Genomic DNA, 19,871 nt, shown 5'->3' on the forward strand with positions numbered 1-19,871 from the left:
GCCCCTGCTTCAAAGCAGATTATTGCTCGCTGGATCTGTAACACGATTCAGCAAGCGCATTCTACGGCTGGATTGCTGTTACCAAAATCGGTCAAGGCCCATTCCACTAGGAAAGTGGGCTCTTCTTGGGCGGCTGCCCGAGGGGTCTCGGCACTACAGCTGTGCCGAGCTGCTACTTGGTCGGGGTCAAACTCCTTTGCAAAGTTCTATAAATTTGATACCCTGGCTGAGGAGGACCTCCTATTTGCTCAGTCGGTGCTGCAGAGTCATCCGCACTCTCCCGCCCGTTTGGGAGCTTTGGTATAATCCCCATGGTCCTTATGGAGTCCCCAGCATCCTCTAGGACGTAAGAGAAAATAAGATTTTAAACCTACCGGTAAATCTTTTTCTCGTAGTCCGTAGAGGATGCTGGGCGCCCGTCCCAAGTGCGGACTACTTCTGCAATCCTTGTATATAGTCATTGCTTAAATAAGGGTTATGTTTTAGTTCCATCGGTTTTGAACTGATGCTATGTTGTTTCATACTGTTAACTGGGTAGTTTATCACAAGTTATACGGTGTGATTGGTGTGGCTGGTATGAATCTTGCCCTTGGATTAACAAAAATCCTTTCCTCGTACTGTCCATCTCCTCTGGGCACAGTTTCTCTAACTGAGGTCTGGAGGAGGGGCATAGAGGGAGGAGCCATTGCACACCAAGATCTAAAGTCTTTCTTAAAGTGCCCATGTCTCCTGCGGAGCCCGTCTATCCCCATGGTCCTTACGGAGTCCCCAGCATCCTCTACGGACTACGAGAAAAAGATTTACCGGTAGGTTTAAAATCTTATTATTATTATTATTATTATCATTCTTTATTTATATGGCGCAACAAGGGTTCCACAGTGCCTAACAAAGTACATAAATGAGCAAAACAAGAAAACAATGACTTACAGTACAAGACAATGCAGGACAAATACATGGTTTATGAACACTCCTGCATCAGCAGCCATAACACCAGGGCGGCAGAACCAAGGGTTAGGCTCACAATTTCTCTTGAAATCCCAGACAAAGAATATTGTGCGTACACACTGAGCGATTTTACAAACGATATACGCGAGTCATTCAACACTACCATATTGTTAGGTTTCTGTCTAATTTAACATGTTGTTCGTTGCTGGTAGCGTACACACTGCACAATATGGTCTGGTCCTAGTAGTTAACAACAGTACAGAAATTGAGCTGCATGTACAGACAACAGAAAATGTCTCTTACGATCCGCAGGAGCGCGCCTCGCTAGCGATATAGGGGGTAATTCAGACCTGATCGTAGCAGCAAATTTGTTAGCAGTTGGCCAAAACCATGCGCACTGCAGGGTGGCAAATACCTGTATAACATTTGAAGAGAGAGATTTGGGTGGGTTATTTTGTTTCTGTGCAGGGTAAATACTGCCTGCTTTATATTTACACTGCAATTTAGATTTCAGTTTGAACACACCACACCCAAATCTAACTCTCTCTTCACATGTTATATCTGCCCCCCTGCAGTGCACATGGTTTTGCCCAACTGCTAACAAATTTGCTGCTACGGGCCCTCATTCCGAGTTGATCGCTCGCTAGCTACTTTTTGCAGCCGTGCAAACATATTGTCGCCGCCCACGGAGGAGTGTATTTTCGCTTTGCAAGTGTGCGATCGCATGTGCAGCCAAACGGTCCGAAAAAGTTTTTTGCAGTTTCTGAGTAGGTCTGAACTTACTCAGCCCTTGCGATCACTTCAGCCTGTGTTTTCCCTACCACTCCCAGAAAACGGTCAGTTGACACCCATAAAGGCCTTCTTCCTGTCAGTCTCCTTGCAATCGGTTGTGCGAATGGATTAGTCGCTCGAAGCATTGCACAGCAACGATGCTGTTTGTACCTGTACATTGCGGTGCATATGCATGCGCATTTTTGCCTTTTTTTAGCTGATCCCTGCGCTGCGAAAATCGGCAGCGAGCGATCAACTCGGAATGACCCCCACGATCAGGTCTGAATTATCCCCATAGTGTGTAAACACTGGGTGATAAAACAATGTTCATTATCTGCAAATTAATTTAAAATGTCATCTAGTGAGTACCCGGCTTAAGTAAGAGAAGGAATGCACATGAGGAGAGAGAGCTCTGCTCATGAGAGCTTCTACCTAGGCAAACAAAAGCAAACTCAAGATTTCTGAAGGTGATGGGGAGGGTTTACAAATGCTTCATTTTTAACTAAATTTTAGAGCGAGTGCCCAGCCCATGAAAATGGCATAATTAGCATTTAACAAACTACAGTCTGCCTCGTGCAAAGCGCTGTGTAATACGAGATATACAGAGCCTGTGATCACAGTAAGCTATTAGACGCGGCAATAGGACCAGCGCGCTTGAGCTGAAAGTTTTTTTTCTGCCAAACCGGCTCAGACCCATTTCCACAGCGGCACCGATCCGAGTTATTCCCAGCTCGGCGCCATTTACACGGCACACGGGTGAAGTGCCAGCGTTTGGAGAGTGGCTCTCCCCATCCTGTCCCGAGTCGGATGAACCGGGTTGCCCATTTACACTGCAGCTCACCCGGATAAAATCCTGCTTGGTAATGCCAATGACTGGACCCAGGTGTACCCTTTTCCACTATTTTCAGGTCAGTGGATAACAAGTATTAGTTACAAGATAAAGGGTTTTAGTAAAAGAAAAATAAAAGAAAAAAGAATCCTTGCTTTTTGATGATAATTGTACATTTTCCCTAACATACAGTAACTCTGCACTTTTCAATATAACTATTTTCAATCACCTGATCATTTTCTGCTTCTGTTTGTCCACTTCCAATCACCTGGAATGTATCAATTAACAGATAACGAAAATACCTTTCTATCAGCAATTACCGAAGCCCAGCTTATTGCAAGTGGAGATTCAAATCTGAAAAAGCAGGTGCAGGACATTGTAATGTTGCTGAAATGTGTCATGTTGGCAGAACTCTATTTCTCACTCTAATGAGTATTAATAACCCCACATCCACCTGCACAATGACCCTGCGTCTAAATGCTTTCTCCTCCCGCTTACAGTGACTGCTTATAAATCAACCCTGCTTTAGATCAGCACTTATGACTCATACCAAGGTTTGCCCATAGGCAACACCTGCCTCCAGGCAATTTTAATAGTCTTGCAGCTGGTAGGTCCCCAGTTCCATAACACATACCATCTCAGCAGCTGCATCTAAAAGGCAGCTTCTCTAGAGAGCACTAAGCTCAGAGGTGCTTGCTTTGGCTGAGCTCTGTAACAATCATACTGGAGCCTACTAAGCAGTGAAAGGTGCATTTCATTAGCATAGGCAAAAATGGGGAAAAAAACAAAATCCTCTGCATAAATCTTGAAGCTTTAAATAAATGGAAGTATCAAGAGACAGACGCCATATATCGTATTGCCTCCTGAGTGTAAGCAAATTACATGCAATACTAATTTTATGCTGCTGATAATTTGCCATGTGTTTTCATTTCAAGTTCGTTAATATATAGTATTTAAAAAAATAAATCTGCCAATTTATTTGAAATAAAAGTGGGCTTCAGCAACTTGTGGTTGTCAGGGCATGCTGGGACTCATAGTTCCACAACAGCTGGAGCACTGCAGGTAACATGCTTTACCTCTGCTTTATAGACACATCATCTAACATTTTCTGTTACTGGAAAGTAAAAACTATGGCTTGTGTACAGTATTTAATGTACAATATATACAATCGATATTTAAGCAAAGAAGAGCCCTTATCTGTACAGCAAAAAATAAAAACTTCAACAAAGCCCCATCCACAACAATTTCCCAAGCACGCATTGTTCACAGGTGTAACCCCAGAGTGAGCACGTGGCCACAGATTACTGCAATGGCTGACAAGGATCAGATCACATTATTATTGGGCTTGTTGATAAATGTGTTTGGGAAATGCCTGCTGGAGATGGCAGGAACATGTTTCAGTAATGCTGGAAGGGATTGGGCAGTTCTACTGAGTGTTGTCTCACTGGCTTGGCTTTTGAGCCGAACAGCAGGCACTATGTGGGGCCAACTTGGATTACCAAAAACTAGAACAGATTACACAGGCTGTATGTTCCCAGGAGGGACGTGTGGTGAGGTAAAAGGCTGAGAAGGCACCGGCTAGTACCAGAGACAGATTTGCACACAATATATGAGCCCAAGGGTCCATGTGGGCATTATACACAGGTGCAGCAGTATATTCTGCTGGAAGTTTGGAGAGTTTTGATAAGACAAGTGTGGAAAAGATAGACAGGTGAGGCAGTCCCTCACCTGTCACACTTTATACTCCAGAGTTTTGACTATAAAATTATTAGAATAATAATATATAGAAGATATATAGAATAAATTCTTTGCATTTTTCATATGTTTTATCAGAGGCGGATTGGGATGGAAAACCAGCCCGGTAAATTTATGGAAGCAGCCCTAATGGAGGTGCAATCTGATAAGGGTGTGGGGTCTGTTGAGGGGGTGGGATCCCTCCTCATAAGGCCTGATTGTACGCAATTGCGGCCTTCCGTGCGTTTTTGCTGCAGTTGTGTCTGAGACCAGGGGCGGATTGGGAACTAAAAGTAGCCCTGTAAAATTTTGTAGAAGTGGCCCAACATGGGCAGCACAAGAGGTATAACATACTGTGTAGCATACTTGCCTACCTGACCCTCTCCATGAGGGAGAAAATGCTCTGTTCCTGGACTTTCCTGGTAATGTATGATTGCCATCACCTGTGGTGAGCTAGTTAATTGATAAGAAAGGTGTTTCACCACAGGTGATGGCAATCATACATTACCAGGAAAGTCCAGGAACAGAGCATTTTCTCCCTCATGGAGAGGGTCAGGTAGGCAAGTATGCTGTGTAGCCACGACAGCCATCACTGGATGGCAGAGTTGCTGTCTGCAGTGATGGAATTAGAGAAAGAATGGAAACAATGCATTGTATTGAGTGCAGTCGGCTGCCTGTCATCTGGGGTGAGGGGGATCACATTACAACACACAAAACAGGCCCCATAGACATGTCAGCCTACCAGGAATCTACCAGGTGATCCCTACGGCCAATCCTTCCCTGTGCTTTATATAATAAAAACTCTGGTGTATACTGGAGTATCACAGGAAAGGCTCTGCCTCACCTCACCGTTTCCCAGATAGCCCTAGTCATAAACCAAACTTATAGTACCAAGTACTATTCATCCTGGAACAAGGCAGCAAGGCAAAGCCCCCAAGAAAACCTCTCCAAGCAATTTGTGAAACATGAATAAATTATAATTCATATAAACTGGGGTCTCCATGCACAGTGGAATGTGTACTGCGCTGAATAAATTCCACTGGACATAGGACCTGTGGGTGGTTGGGCAGGGCCAGCCAGTGCATGAGACGAGGGTGGGTAAGAAGGGCCAGGTGCTGCGGCATAGGTGGTTGGTGGCAGAGGGACACCCGTTGCAGCAAAGGTGGCCATTTGTGAAGGGACAGGCTAGGCAAAATAGGTTGGTGGTTGCGCAGGGTGTCTGGTTTGTGATTTTATTACAATAATGTAATCATCCAAATCTTCAGAGATCCAACATATCAAAAACTCATATATCAGATGCGTATAAGGTTTCTGTTGGGATTCGTTCATGCGCGGCATTTTGTTCCCAACCTTTTTCCCAAAAATGTCAAATAGTCAGGCGGTTTGTTAACATGCCTCCTCCGCCTGTTTAAAAATTTGCTCAGAGGACATAGAAGGGTCAGCGGTGGATTTCTTGGAACGCCTCAGATGCTTCCTTTTGGGGGGGGGGGGGCAAGGGTGTGGTCTCTACTGAGGTTTCCTCCACTTCTGAGGCCTCTTTGGAGGCAGAGTCTCCCTCCAGGTCTGGGTTGTACACCTGTGAAAAAAAATACAATAGTTAAACTCCATATATTTTGATGTAATAGAAGTTTTCTTAAAAAAAAAAAAAAAGTTTTGAGGATTTGAAGTAATGAATAAATTTGGGGTTTTCTTGCCTTGAGGCCTTTGAACTCCACAAGCTGAACAAGGAGACTGTTGCAATGATGGCCTTACTAGGGCTTGAAATAATGTGGAGAACACTTTTGCCATCAGTAATCGCTTAAGGATATTCCATAAAACTTTCTAAATGCTTGTTAACAAGATAGAATGGCTTGTCATGGCATGATGTGCCCTGCATAATTTCAATGAGGCAAAAGAAGTCTAAACTATTACAGCAGTGCCAGATGACACAGTACACCAAGTTATGTTGCTGCAGCAGGGTATACTCAAGTTGGCTCTGTACATTCAAAATAGATCAGGGAGGAGTACCTGACCTCTGTTAATGAAGCTGAGGCAGTTCCATGGCAGAATGACTCCATAAAATAAATGCATGAACAAACATTGCGATAGAAAACAAATAACAAAAAATAAAAAAATAAAAATAGGATTTTAATTACCTACCGGTAACTCCTTTTCTCATAGTCCATAAGGGATATTGTGGAGACTTAGTAAGATGGGGTATAGACGGGGTCCAAAGGAGCCGGTGCACTTTAAATTTCTTCACCGGGTGTGCTGGCTTCTCCCCTCTATGCCCCTTCCCACAGTCAGTTATAGGTAAAACACTGCCTGAAGGAGAAAGGACATAACAACTAGGAGTGGTGAGATTCATATACCAGCACACACGAACACTGAGCAATGGACTGCTTTGAAGCAGGACAACACTTTTTCTGCGCATCATAGAGCACAAACAAGGAATCAGTCTTTCTAATCTGAGCCGTTCGCTTGACGTAAACCTCGCACAGCATCCAATGTCTCCGGAGGAGCAGAAGCGCCAGAACTAGATTGAATCACAATAGGTTGATTCAAGTGGAACGCAGAGACGACCTTCGGCAGGAACTGCTGCCTAGTCCTGAGCTCCGCTCTGTCCTCGTAAAAGACCAAGTAGGGACTTTTACACGATAAGGCCCCCAATTCTGAGCCACGCCTAGCAGAAGCCAGGGCCAGTAACATCACCGTCTTCCACGTGAGGTGCTTGTCTTCTGCCGTCATGAAAGGTTCAAACCAGGAGGACTAAAGAAATTCCAATACCACATTCAAATCCCAGGGTGCCGTAGGCGGCACAAAAGAAGGTTGTAAGTGGAGTACCCCTTGCAAGGTGGTCTGAACTTCTGGCAACAGAGCAAATTTCTTCTGAAAGAAAATAGAGCTGAAATCTGGACCTTAATGGATCCCAGACGTAAGCCCTTATCTACACCAGCCTGCAGGAAACGTAAGAAACGGCCCAAGTGGAACTCTGCAGGCGGATACGTGTGGTCCTCGCACCAAGAGACATATCTTCTCCAGATATGATGATAATGTTTTGACGTCACAGGTTTTCTGGCCTGAACCATGGTAGCAATAACCTTTTTGGAAAGGCCCTTGTGAGCTAGGATGTTCCGCTCAACCTCCATGCCGTCAAACAAAGTTGCCGTAAGTCCGGGAAGACGAACGGTCCTTGTTGAAGAAAATTGCTTCTTAGTGGTACAGGCCAAGGGTCTTCGACGGATCCAGAGGATCCATGTACCACGCCTCCGAGGCCAATTCGGGGCAATCAGAATTGCCTGGACTCCTTGATTTCTGATTTGCTTGAGCACCCTTGGGAGCAATGGAATCGGAGGAAAGAGGTAGACCAGTCGGTAAGGCCAAGGCGACATCAGTGCATCCACTGCCCTCGCCTGAGGGTCCCTGGTTCGTGAGCAATACCAGTGAAGCTTCTTGTTGAGTCGAGAAACCATCATGTCCATCTGTGGGCAGCCCCACCGGTGGATGATCTGTTGGAACACCTGATGGTGGAGACCCCACTCTCCCGGGTGGAGATTGTGACAACTCAGGAAGTCCGCTTCAGAGTCCCCTCAGACCAAAAACTCTTTTTACATCATCAAGTAGGCATTCACAGACCAAAGGGTCAACACATTGCACCCCTAAGAGACTGCGAACTGTATTAAACCAATTAACTGCACTAGATCTGAACTTTGTGCACCACGGAATATGGACATTCTGACCCTACACTTAAAATTAACATCTTATGTGTAAGAACCTAGCTTGCAAAATTGTTATTTTCATTTGATGTTTATATTTTTTTTTTCTGACTGATACTCAGCATTGTGACTGAATAAAAGTATTAGCAGACGACACAGACACCTGTTTATTATACACTGACTATACATTTTTGATACATTTGACAACATGCATTGGTGAGCGCAGGTACCAAAAAACCCTATTTACCATTTGCCAACAAGAGTGTGGACAACTCTATAGGTACCAGCAGCACCCAAAACGAGATCCTATTTACGGTTGCGCTTTGTTCCAACCCAACAGCACAATAATATCTTTATTGTGTATATTGTCCATTTTTATCTTCTCGTGTGTATGCACCTTTCTCAGGGTGCATCTACATCTAAGCTCTGGCTGCTGGAGAAATGACTGAAGGCACTTAATAACATATGTAATATGAAGCAATCAACCTTTAATATAACCGCCCCTTTGCAAATTCGCTGGTGCTAAACTAAATACAAGAGTTTAACAAACATTAAGAATGTGCTCCATGAATAATTGTATTTTACAAGTTTAACCCCTGCACGGCTAATGATTTTTTTCTAATCTGAGGAGCATTTTCCATTAATGCAATAAGTGGGGGTAGGATTAAGTGCCCAAAACAGCCCACAGGTATATATAGAGATTGAGATTTTTAAAAATCCTACCTAGTGCTTATTGCCTAAAAGGCATGTGCACATTGTGATATTACAGCAGGTCTCCTGCTGCAGCACTATGAGAAAAAAATAATAATAAAGAACCCTTAACAGGAGTAGGCGGCTTTTGGTCTCTCCATCATAACATAGGGATTAACACAGCTTTGGCTCTGACTAAAGCTTCATTTGACAGCACTATGATATAAATGCAGCCAAACAAAGTACTGTGATGGCAGGAAAAAAAAAACTATAATGGTAGTCACCCTATCTGTCCTCCCTTCTCAAATGAATTTTCTTGATAAATAATTTTACAATTTTTAAAATGTGGGTTGAGTTAATAAAATGATGCAAAAAACAAACAAAAAAAAACAAACCCTTTACCAATTATTATAGGTTATTGCAAATGGAAAAATCAATATGGATACACAGAGGGAGGGAGGGATGCTATCATACACTGAAATGGCTCACCTTAGCAGATCTGAAACCTTCTGTAATCAGTATTAATATGCAGTCTTCCATTTCTTACAATTACTGTTTATAAATCAAACCTGCTTTATATTACTCACTAAATGAGTGCCCCAAAGGCAGTGCCTGGCTCTTGACAATGTGAACACTCTTGGAGCTCACAGACATATTCATAGAAAACACATAGAATAGAATAATTATAAAGTCTCCAATAGTCAGCTCTGGAAAATGGTATTTCAATTATTTTAACACACTAAGAAATAAAAAAATAAAAAACCCCGCTACCTGTCATCTGCCTGCAATAAACCTCAATGGCCAGAGTGCTTATGTAAAAACAGTGGGTGGCATATGGTTTAAGAGAAATGTGAGAAATATTTAAATTTAATGGGGGTATGCAATAAGCTCCATTTTTTTCGCCAAGGTAAATAAAATCTGAGCTTTTCGCTACTTTTAGGGCAAATGGGGATTCGTTATATGCAATAACAGGACCGGATTTTCGCCTAGGCGAAACATGCGGCAGGGGCAGAAAACACATGGATTGGCGAATCCACGTGTTTTCTGTCGAAAACGCGGGCCATTTTCGTAGATTGAGGCATTTTTTTGCCAATGCATTTTCACTTAAAAAAAAAAAAAAAAAAAGGTTAACAGGCAATGGCGAAAATGCCCTAATTGAATACTCAGTGGGGCAAATTCATTAGCTCCAAAATGATCGGAGCTAATTGCATACCACCCTAAGAAGGAATACAGTTTCAGGCAAAGGGTGTAAATTGCAGTCACCACAGAGTTTAAACGCCGGCAATGGCACATTTCGCAACCTTCGCCCAGCTGAATCCCAGATATACTCCCTATAGGGCAGCAAACACTTTTGTGCGAGATCATGCTGCAGTAAAATGTGACTAATGCCATGCTGCCGAAGCAGGTGCTCTCTTGCCTCTGCCCTTACCTCTGGCGAGGAAAGAGGATCCCCGACCTCTTTTGGACTTGTGCGACCGAAAGGACTGCATCTGATAGGGTGTTACTTTCTTTTGCTGTTAGGGAATATATGGTAAAAAATTTGATTTACCTGTTGTAGCTGTGGAAACCAGGGCCCTCATTCCGAGTTGTTCGCTCGCAAGGCGAATGTAGCAGAGTTACACACGCTAAGCCGCCGCCTACTGGGAGTGAATCTTAGCTTCTTAAAATTGCGACCGACGTACGCGCAATATTGCGATTACAAACGAGTTAGCAGTTTCAGAGTAGCTCCAGACTTACTCTGCCTGTGCGATCATTTCAGTGCTTGTCGTTCCTGGTTGACGTCACAAACACACCCAGCGTTCGCCCAGGCACTCCCACCGTTTCCCCGGCCACTCCTGCGTTTTTTCCGGAAACGGTAGCGTTTTCAGCCACACGCCCCTGAAACGCCGTGTATCCGCCCAGTAACACCCATTTCCTGTCAATCACATTACGATCGCCGGAGCGAAGAAAAAGCCGTGAGTAAAAATACTTTCTTCATAGTAAAGTTACTTGGCGCAGTCGCAGTGCGAACATTGCGCATGCGTACTAAGCGGATTTTCACTGCGATGCGATGAAAAATACCGAGCGAACAACTCGGAATGAGGGCCCAGGTCCGTCAGCCCATCCCCAAACAATACATCCCCCTTATAGGGTAGTACTTTCATATGTTTCTTGGAATCCGCATCACCCGTCCATTGGCGAGTCCATAAGGATCTTCTCGCTGAGATAGACATGGCATTGGCCCTAGAAGCTAGCAATCCAATGTCCCTTTGAGCATCCCTCATAAATAAGACTGCGTCTTTAATATGGGCTAGAGTTAGGAATATAGTATCCTTATCCATATTATCAAATTGATCTGTCAGCTCATCTGTCCAAGCTGCAATTGCACTACACACCAATGCCGACGCAATTGTCGGTCTTAACACAGCACCCGTATGAGAATAAATACACTTTAAGGTAGTCTCTTGCCTGCGATCTACAGGGTCCTTAAGGGCCGCTGTGTCAGGAGACGGTAGCGCCACTTTCTTGGACAAGCGCGTCAGGGCCTTGTCCACAGTGGGGGGTGATTCCCAAATCTCCCTGTCCTGCTTAGGGAAAGTTATGCCATATAAATTCTTTTGGGGATCTGCGGTCTCTTATCCGGAGTCTCCCAAGCTTTTCCAAAGAATTCATTTAATTCATGAGATGTGGGAAAATTAATAATCTGTTTCTTTTCCTTAAACATGTGTACCCTTGTGTCAGGGACCGAGGGTTCATCCACAATATGCAACACATCCCTTATTGCCACAATCATACACTGAATGGTTTTAGTCAACCTAGGGTGCAATTTTACTTCGTCATAGTCGACACTGGAATCAGAATCCGTGTCGGTAGTAGTGTCTTGTGTTAAGGAACGCTTTTGAGACCCCGACGGGCCCTGTGAGTCGGTCCAATCTGAGGATTGACCCCCTGATGTCCCCCCTAAACCAGCCTTATCAAGCCTTTTATGTAAAGATGCCACACTTGCATTCAACATATGCCACATGTCCATCCAATCTGGAGTCGGCACAACCGACGGGGACACACCACTCATTTGGCTCCACCTCCTCCTTGGAGAAGCCTTCCGACTCAGACATGTCGACACACCCGTACCGACACCCCCCACACACAGGGATTAACCTATAAGGGGACAAAACCCCAACCAGGTCCTAAGGAGAGAAAAAGTATGCCAGCACACACCAGCGCTTAAAACACTGGAAAAAAATATGTCCAGATAGCGCTTTTATATATATATTTATTTATATATATATATATATATATATAATGCCAATTCCCACTCACTGCGTCGCTAATGTGACCCCTCCTCTTTTTTCCAGCCTGTGTTCAGCAGGGGAGAGACCAGGGAGCCAGCGTTTTCTCTCATGCAGCTTCTGTGGAGAAAATGGCACTGGTTAGTGCTGAGGATCAAGCCCCGCCCACCCAACTGCGGGCTTCGTTCCCAGTGATTGTTCAATAAAATGGCGGGGGATCATAGATTTACTGCCTCAGCAGTCTAATCCAACTGTATTTGTGCCAAAATGTGAGGTTTATTGCTGCCCAGGGCGCCCCCCCCCTGCGCGCGCGCGCGTGCGTGCGTGTGTGTGTGAGAGAGAGAGAGAGAGAGAGAGAGACTGGGAGCAATGGTGAAGATCTGATGTCTTCTGCCTTCTCTAGCCAGCTTCTATCTTCGGCATCTGTGAGGACGACGGCGGCGCGGCTCCGGGACGAACCCCAGGTGAGACCTGTGTTCCGACTCCCTCTGGAGCTAATGGAGTCCAGTAGCCTTAGAAGCAGTGCCCAACTTGACAAGCCAGCTCTGCTTCTCTCTCCTCGGTCCCACGATGCAGGGAGCCTGTTGCCAACAGGACTCCCTGAAAATAAAAAACCTAACAAAATTCTTTTTCCACAGAAAACTCTGGAGAGCTCTCTGCAGTGCACCCATTCTCCTTTGGGCACAAGATCTAACAGAGGTCTGGAGGAGGGGCATATAGGGAGGAGCCAGTGCACACCCATAGTCAAAGTTCTTTTTAGGTGCCCTATCTCCTGCGGAGCCCTTCTATACCCCATGGTCCTTACGGAGTCCCCAGCATCCTCTAGGATGTAAGAGAAAGTAGGAATCAAAATAAGATTTTACTAACCGGTAAATCTATTTCTCGTAGTCCGTAGTGGATGCTGGGGACTCCGTAAGGACCATGGGGAATAGACAAGCTCCGCAGGAGACAGGGCACTTTAAGAAAGAATTTGGATTCTGGTGTGTTCTGGCTCCTCCCTCTATGTCCCTCCTCCAGACCTCAGTTAGAGAAACTGTGCCCAGAAGAGCTGACAGTACAAGGAAAGGATTTTGGAATCCAGGGCAAGACTCATACCAGTCACACCAATCATACCGTATCACTCGTGATAAATTTACCCAGTTAACAGTATGAACAACAACGGAGCATCAGAACAACCCTGATGCAACCAAACATAACCCTTATTTAAGCAATAACTATATACAAGCATTGCAGAAGAAGTCCGCACTTGGGACGGGCGCCCAGCATCCACTACGGACTACGAGAAATAGATTTACTGGTAAGTAAAATCTTATTTTCTCTAACGTCCTAGTGGATGCTGGGGACTCCGTAAGGACCATGGGGATTATACCAAAGCTCCCAAACGGGCGGGAGAGTGCGGATGACTCTGCAGCACCGAATGAGCAAACACAAGGTCCTCCTCAGCCAGGGTATCAAACTTGTAAAACTTTGCAAAAGTGTTCGATCCTGACCAAGTAGCTGCTCGGCAAAGCTGTAATGCAGAGACCCCCTCGGGCAGCCGCCCAAGAAGAGCCCACCTTCCTTGTGGAGTGGGCTTTTACTGATTTTGGAAGCGGCAATCCAGCCGCAGAATGAGCCTGCTGAATTGTGTTACAGATCCAGCTAGCAATAGTTTGCTTTGAAGCGGGAGCACCCAGCTTGTTGGGTGCATACAGGATAAACAGCGACTCAGTTTTCCTGACTCTAGCCGTTCTGGCTACATAAACCTTCAAAGCCCTGATCACATCTAGTAACTCGGAATCCTCCAAGTCACGAGTAGCCACAGGCACCACAATTGGTTGGTTCATATGAAAAGATGACGCCACTTTTGGCAGAAATTGTGGACGGGTCCGAAATTCTGCCCTGTCCATATGGAAAAACCAGATAGGGGCTTTTATGTGACACACGCCTAGCTGAAGCCAAGGCTAATAGCATGACCACCCTCCACGTGAGAAATTTTAACTTCACGATTTTGAGTGGCTCAAACCAGCGTGACTTCAGGAAACTCAACACCACATTAAGATCCCAAGGTGCCACTGGAGGCACAAAAGGGGGCTGAACATGCAGCACTCCCTTTACAACGTCTGAACTTCAGGAAGAGAAGCCAGTTCTTTTTGAAAGAAAATGGATAGGGTCGAAATCTGGACCTTAATGGAACCCAATTTCAGCCCCAATATCACTCCCGACTGTAGGAAGTGAAGGAAAACGGCCCAGCTGGAATTCCTCCGTAGGGGCATTCCTGGCCTCACACCAAGCAACATATTTTCGCCATATACGGTGATAATGTTGAGCCGTCACATCCTTCCTAGCCTCTATCAGCGTAGGAATGACCTCATCCGGAATGCCTTTTTCTGCTAGGATCCGGCGTTCAACCGCCATGCCGTCAAATGCAGCCGCGGTAAGACTAGGAACAGACAGGGCCCCTGTTGCACAAGTCCTGTCTTAGAGGCAGAGGCCACGGGTCCTCTGTGAGCATTTCTTGCAGATCTGGACACCAAGTCCTTCTTGGCCAATCCGGAACAAAAAGAGTATTGTTCTCACTCCTCTTTTCCTTATGATTCTCAGCACCTTGGGTATGAGAGGAAGAGGAGGATATACATAGACCGACGGGAACACCCACGGTGTCACCAGTGCGTCCACAGCTATCGCCTGAGGGTCTCTTGACCTGGCGCAATATCTCTGCAGCTTTTTGTTGAGGCGGGATGCCATCATGTCCACCTGTGGCAGTTCCCACCGACTTGCAATCTGCATGAAGACTTCTTGATGAAGTCCCCACTCTCCCGGGTGGAGGTCGTGCCTACTGAGGAAGTCTGCTTCCCAGTTGTCCACTCCCGGAATGAACACTGCTGACAGTGTGCTTACGTGATTCTCCGCCCAGCGAAGAATTCTGGTGGCTTTTACCATCGCCACCCTGCTCCTTGTGCCGCCTTGGCGGTTTACATGAGCCACTGCGGTGATATTGTCTGACAATCAGAACCGATAGGTCGCGAAGCAGGGTCTCCGCTTGACTTAGGGCGTTGTATATGGCCCTTAGTTCCAGGATATTGATGTGAAGGCAAGTCTCCTGCCTTGACCACAGCCCTTGGAAATTTCTTCCCTGTGTGACTGCCCCCCACCCTCGGAGGCTTGAATCCGTGGTCACCAGGACCCAGTCCTGAATGCCGAATCTGCGACCTTCGAGAAGGTGAGCACTCTGCAGCCACCACAGGAGAGACACCCTGGCCCTGGGGGATAGGGTGATTAATCTGAAGATGTGATCCGGACCACTTGTCCAGTAACTCCCATTGGAAGGTCCTCGCATGGAACCTGCCGAAGGGAATGGCCTTGTATGATGCCACCCTCCTTCCCAGGACTCGAGTGCAGTGATGCACTGACACCTGTTTTGGTTTTAATAGATTCCTGACCAGTGTCACGAGCTCCTGAGCTCTCTCTATCGGGAGATAAACCCTTTTCTGGTCTGTGTCTAGGATCATGCCTAGGAGAGGCAGATGAGCTGTAGGAACCAACTGCGACTTTGGAATATATAGAATCCAGCCGTGTTGCCGTTACACTTCCAGAGAAAGTGATACGCTGTTCAGCAACTGCTCTCTTGATCTCGCTTTTATGAGATCGTCCTGATAATAGTGACACCATGCTTCCGCAGGAGCACCATCATTCCCGCCATTACCTTGGCGAATATTCTCAAGGCCGTGGAGAGACCAAACGGCAACGTCTGAAATTGGTAATGACAATCCCATACCGCAATTCTGAGGTACGCCTGATGAGGTGGATAAATGGGGACATGAAGGTATGCATCCTTTATGTCCCGAGTCACCATAAAATCTCCCCCTTTCAGGCTTGCAATAACCGCTCTTAGCGATTCCATCTTGAACTTGAACCTTTTCAGGTATATGTTCAGGGATTTTAAATTCAATATGGGTCTGACCGAACCGTCTGGTTTCGGGACTACAACATGGTCGAATAATAACCCCCTCCTTGTTGAAGGAGAGGAACCTTGACCACCACCTGTTGAAGATACAATTTGTGAATTGCAGTTAACACTGTTTCTCTAACGTCCTAAGTGGATGCTGGGGACTCCGTAAGGACTATGGGGAATAGCGGCTCCGCAGGAGACTGGGCACATCTAAAGAAAGCTTTAGGACTATCTGGTGTGCACTGGCTCCTCCCCCTATGACCCTCCTCCAAGCCTCAGTTAGATCTCTGTGCCCGAACGAGAAGGGTGCACACTAGGGGCTCTCCTGAGCTTCTTAGTGAAAGTTTTAGATTAGGTTTTTTATTTTCAGTGAGACCTGCTGGCAACAGGCTCACTGCATCGAGGGACTAAGGGGAGAAGAAGCGAACTCACCTGCGTGCAGAGTGGATTGGGCTTCTTAGGCTACTGGACATTAGCTCCAGAGGGACGATCACAGGCCCAGCTTGGATGGGTCCCAGAGCCGCGCCGCCGGCCCCCTTACAGAGCCAGAAGGCAGAAGAGGTCCGGAAAATCGGCGGCAGAAGACGTCCTGTCTTCAACAAGGTAGTGCACAGCACTGCAGCTGTGCGCCATTGCTCTCAGCACACTTCACACTTAGGTCACTGAGGGTGCAGGGCGCTGGGGGGGGGCACCCTGAGACGCAATAAAAACACCTTGGATGGCAAAAAAAATGCATCACATATAGCTCCTGGGCTATATGGATGCATTTAACCCCTGCCAGAATCCATAAAAAAGCAGGAGAAAAGTCAGTGAAAAAGGGGCGGAGCCTATCTCCTCAGCACACTGGCGCCATTTTCCCTCACAGCTCCGTTGGAGGGAAGCTCCCTGTCTCTCCCCTGCAGTCACTACACTACAGAAAGGGTTAAAAAAAGAGAGGGGGCACTAATTAGGCGCAGTATTAACTATACAGCAGCTATAAGGGGAAAACACATATAAGGTTATCCCTGTATGTATATATATATATATATATATATATAGCGCTCTGGTGTGTGCTGGCAAACTCTCCCTCTGTCTCCCCAAAGGGCTAGTGGGGTCCTGTCCTCTATCAGAGCATTCCCTGTGTGTGTGCTGTATGTCGGTACTTTTGTGTCGACATGTATGAGGAGAAAAATGATGTGGAGACGGAGCAGATTGCCTGTAATAGTGATGTCATCCCCTAGGGGGTCGACACCTGAGTGGATGAACTGTTGGAAGGAATTACGTGACAGTGTCAGCTCTGTATAAAAGACAGTGGTTGACATGAGACAGCCGGCTACTCAGCTTGTGCCTGTCCAGACGTCTCATAGGCCGTCAGGGGCTCTAAAGCGCCCGTTACCTCAGATGGCAGATATAGACGCCGACACGGATACTGACTCCAGTGTCGACGGTGAAGAGACGAATGTGACTTCCAGTAGGGCCACACGTTACATGATTGAGGCAATGAAAAATGTTTTACACATTTCTGATAATACGAGTACCACCAAAAAAGGGGTATTATGTTCGGTGAGGAAAAACTGCCTGTAGTTTTCCTGAATCTGAGAAATTAAATGAGGTGTGAGATGATGCGTGGGTTTCCCCCGATAACAACGGATAATTTCTAAAATGTTATTGGCATTATATCCTTTCCCGCCAGAGGTTAGGGTGCGTTGGGAAACACCCCCTAGGGGGGATAAAGCGCTCACACGCTTGTAAGGGCTCTACCTTCGCCTGAGATGGCCGCCCTTAAGGATCCTGCTGATAGAAAGCAGGAGGGTATCCTAAAAGGTATTTACACACATACTGGTGTTATACTGCGACCAGCAATCGCCTCAGCCTGGATGTGCAGTGCTGGGTTGGCGTGGTCGGATTCCCTGACTGAAAATATTGATACCCTAGACAGGGACAGTATATTTTTGCCTATAGAGCATTTAAAAGATGCATTTTTATATATGCGTGATGCACAGCGGAATATTTGCCGACTGGCATCAAGTCTAAGCGCGTTGTCCATTTCTACCAGTAGAGGGTTATGGACACGTCAGTGGTCAGGTGATGCGTATTCCAAACGGCATTTGGAAGTATTGCTTTATTAAGGGAGGAGTTATTTGGGGTCGGTCTTTCAGACCTGGTGGCCACGGCAACAGCTGGGAATTCCACGTTTGTACCCCAGGTCGCCTCTCAACATGAGAAGACGCCGTATTATCAGGCGCAGTCTTTTCGTGGACAAGCGGGCAAAAGGTTCCTCATTTCTGCCCCGTGACAGAGGGAGAGGAAAAAGGCTGCAGAAATCAGCCAGTTCCCAGGAACAGAAACCCTCTCCCGCCTCTGCCAAGCCCTCAGTATACGCTGGGGCTTTACAAGCAGAATCAGGCACGGTGGGGGGCCCGTCTCAATGAATTTTATCGCGCAGTGGGCTCACTCGCAAGTAGACCCCTGGATCCTTCAGGTGATATCTCAGGGGTACAAATTAGAATTCGAGACGTCTCCCCCTCGCCGTTTCCTAAAGTCGGCTTTACCGATGTCTCCTTCTGACAGGGAGACAGTTTTGGAAGCCATTCACAAGCTGTATTCCCAGCAGGTGATAATCAAGATACCCCTCCTGCAACAGGGAACGGGGTATTATTCCACACTGTTGTGGGACCGAAGCCGGACGGCTCGGTGAGACCGATTCTAAATCTAAAATCTTTGAACACTTACGTACAGAGGTTCAAATTCAAGATTGAGTCACTCAGAGCAGTGATTGCGAACCTGGAAGAAGGGGACTACATGATGTCTCGGGACATCAAGGATGCTTACCTTCATGTCAAAATTTACCCTTCTCACCAAGGGTACCTCAGGTTTATGGTACAGAACTGTCACTATCAGTTCAGACGCTGCCGTATGGATGGTACACGGCACCCCGGGTCTTTACTAAGGTAATGGCCGAAATGATGATATTCCTTCGAAGGAAGTGAATTTTAGTTATCCCTTCCTTGGACAATTCCCTGATAAGGGTAAGATCCAGGGAACAGTTGGAGGTCGGTGTAGCACTATCTCAGGTAGTGTTGCGGCAGCACGATTGGATTCTCAATATTCCAAAATCGCACCTGGTTCCGACGACGTGTCTTCTGTTCCTAGGGATGATCCTGGACACAGTCCAGAAAAAGGTGTTTCTCCCGGAGGAGAAAGCCAGGGAGTTATCCGAGCTAGTCAGGAACCTCCTAAAACCGAGCCAAGTCTCAGTGCATCAATGCACAAGGGTTCTGGGTAAAATGGTGGCTTCCTACGAAGCAATCCCATTCGGCAGATTCCACGCAAGAACTTTCCAGTGGGACCTGCTGGACAAATGGTCCGGATCGCATCTTCAGATGCATCAGCGGATAACCCTGTCACCAAGGACAAGGGTGTCCCTCCTGTGGTGGTTGCAGAGTGCTCATCTTCTAGAGGGCCGCAGATTAGGCATTCAGGACTGGGTCCTGGTGACCACGGATGCCAGCCTGCGAGGCTGGGGAGCAGTCACACAGGGAAGGAATATCCAGGGCTTATGGTCAAGCCTGGAGACATCACTTCACATAAATATCCTGAAGCTAAGGGACATTTACAATGCTCTAAGCTTAGCAAGACCTCTGCTTCAAGGTCAGCCGGTGTTGATCCAGTCGGACAACATCACGGCAGTCACCCACGTAAACAGACAGGGTGGCACAAGAAGCAGGAGGGCAATGGCAGAAGCTGCAAGGATTCTTCGCTGGGCGGAAAATCATGTGATAGCACTGTCAGCAGTATTCATTCCGGGAGTGGACAACTGGGAAGCAGACTTCCTCAGCACGACCTCCACCCGGGAGAGTGGGGACTTCACCCAGAAGTCTTCCACATGATTAAAAACTCGACAGGTATTGCGCCAGGTCCAGGGACCCTCAGGCAATAAGCTGTAGACGCTCTGGTAACACCGTGGGTGTACCAGTCAGGGTATGTGTTCCCTCCTCTGCCTCTCATACCCAAGGTACTGAGATTGA

This window comes from Pseudophryne corroboree, chromosome 3 (assembly GCF_028390025.1).
Source record: "Pseudophryne corroboree isolate aPseCor3 chromosome 3, aPseCor3.hap2, whole genome shotgun sequence".
NCBI lineage: Eukaryota > Metazoa > Chordata > Amphibia > Anura > Myobatrachidae > Pseudophryne > Pseudophryne corroboree.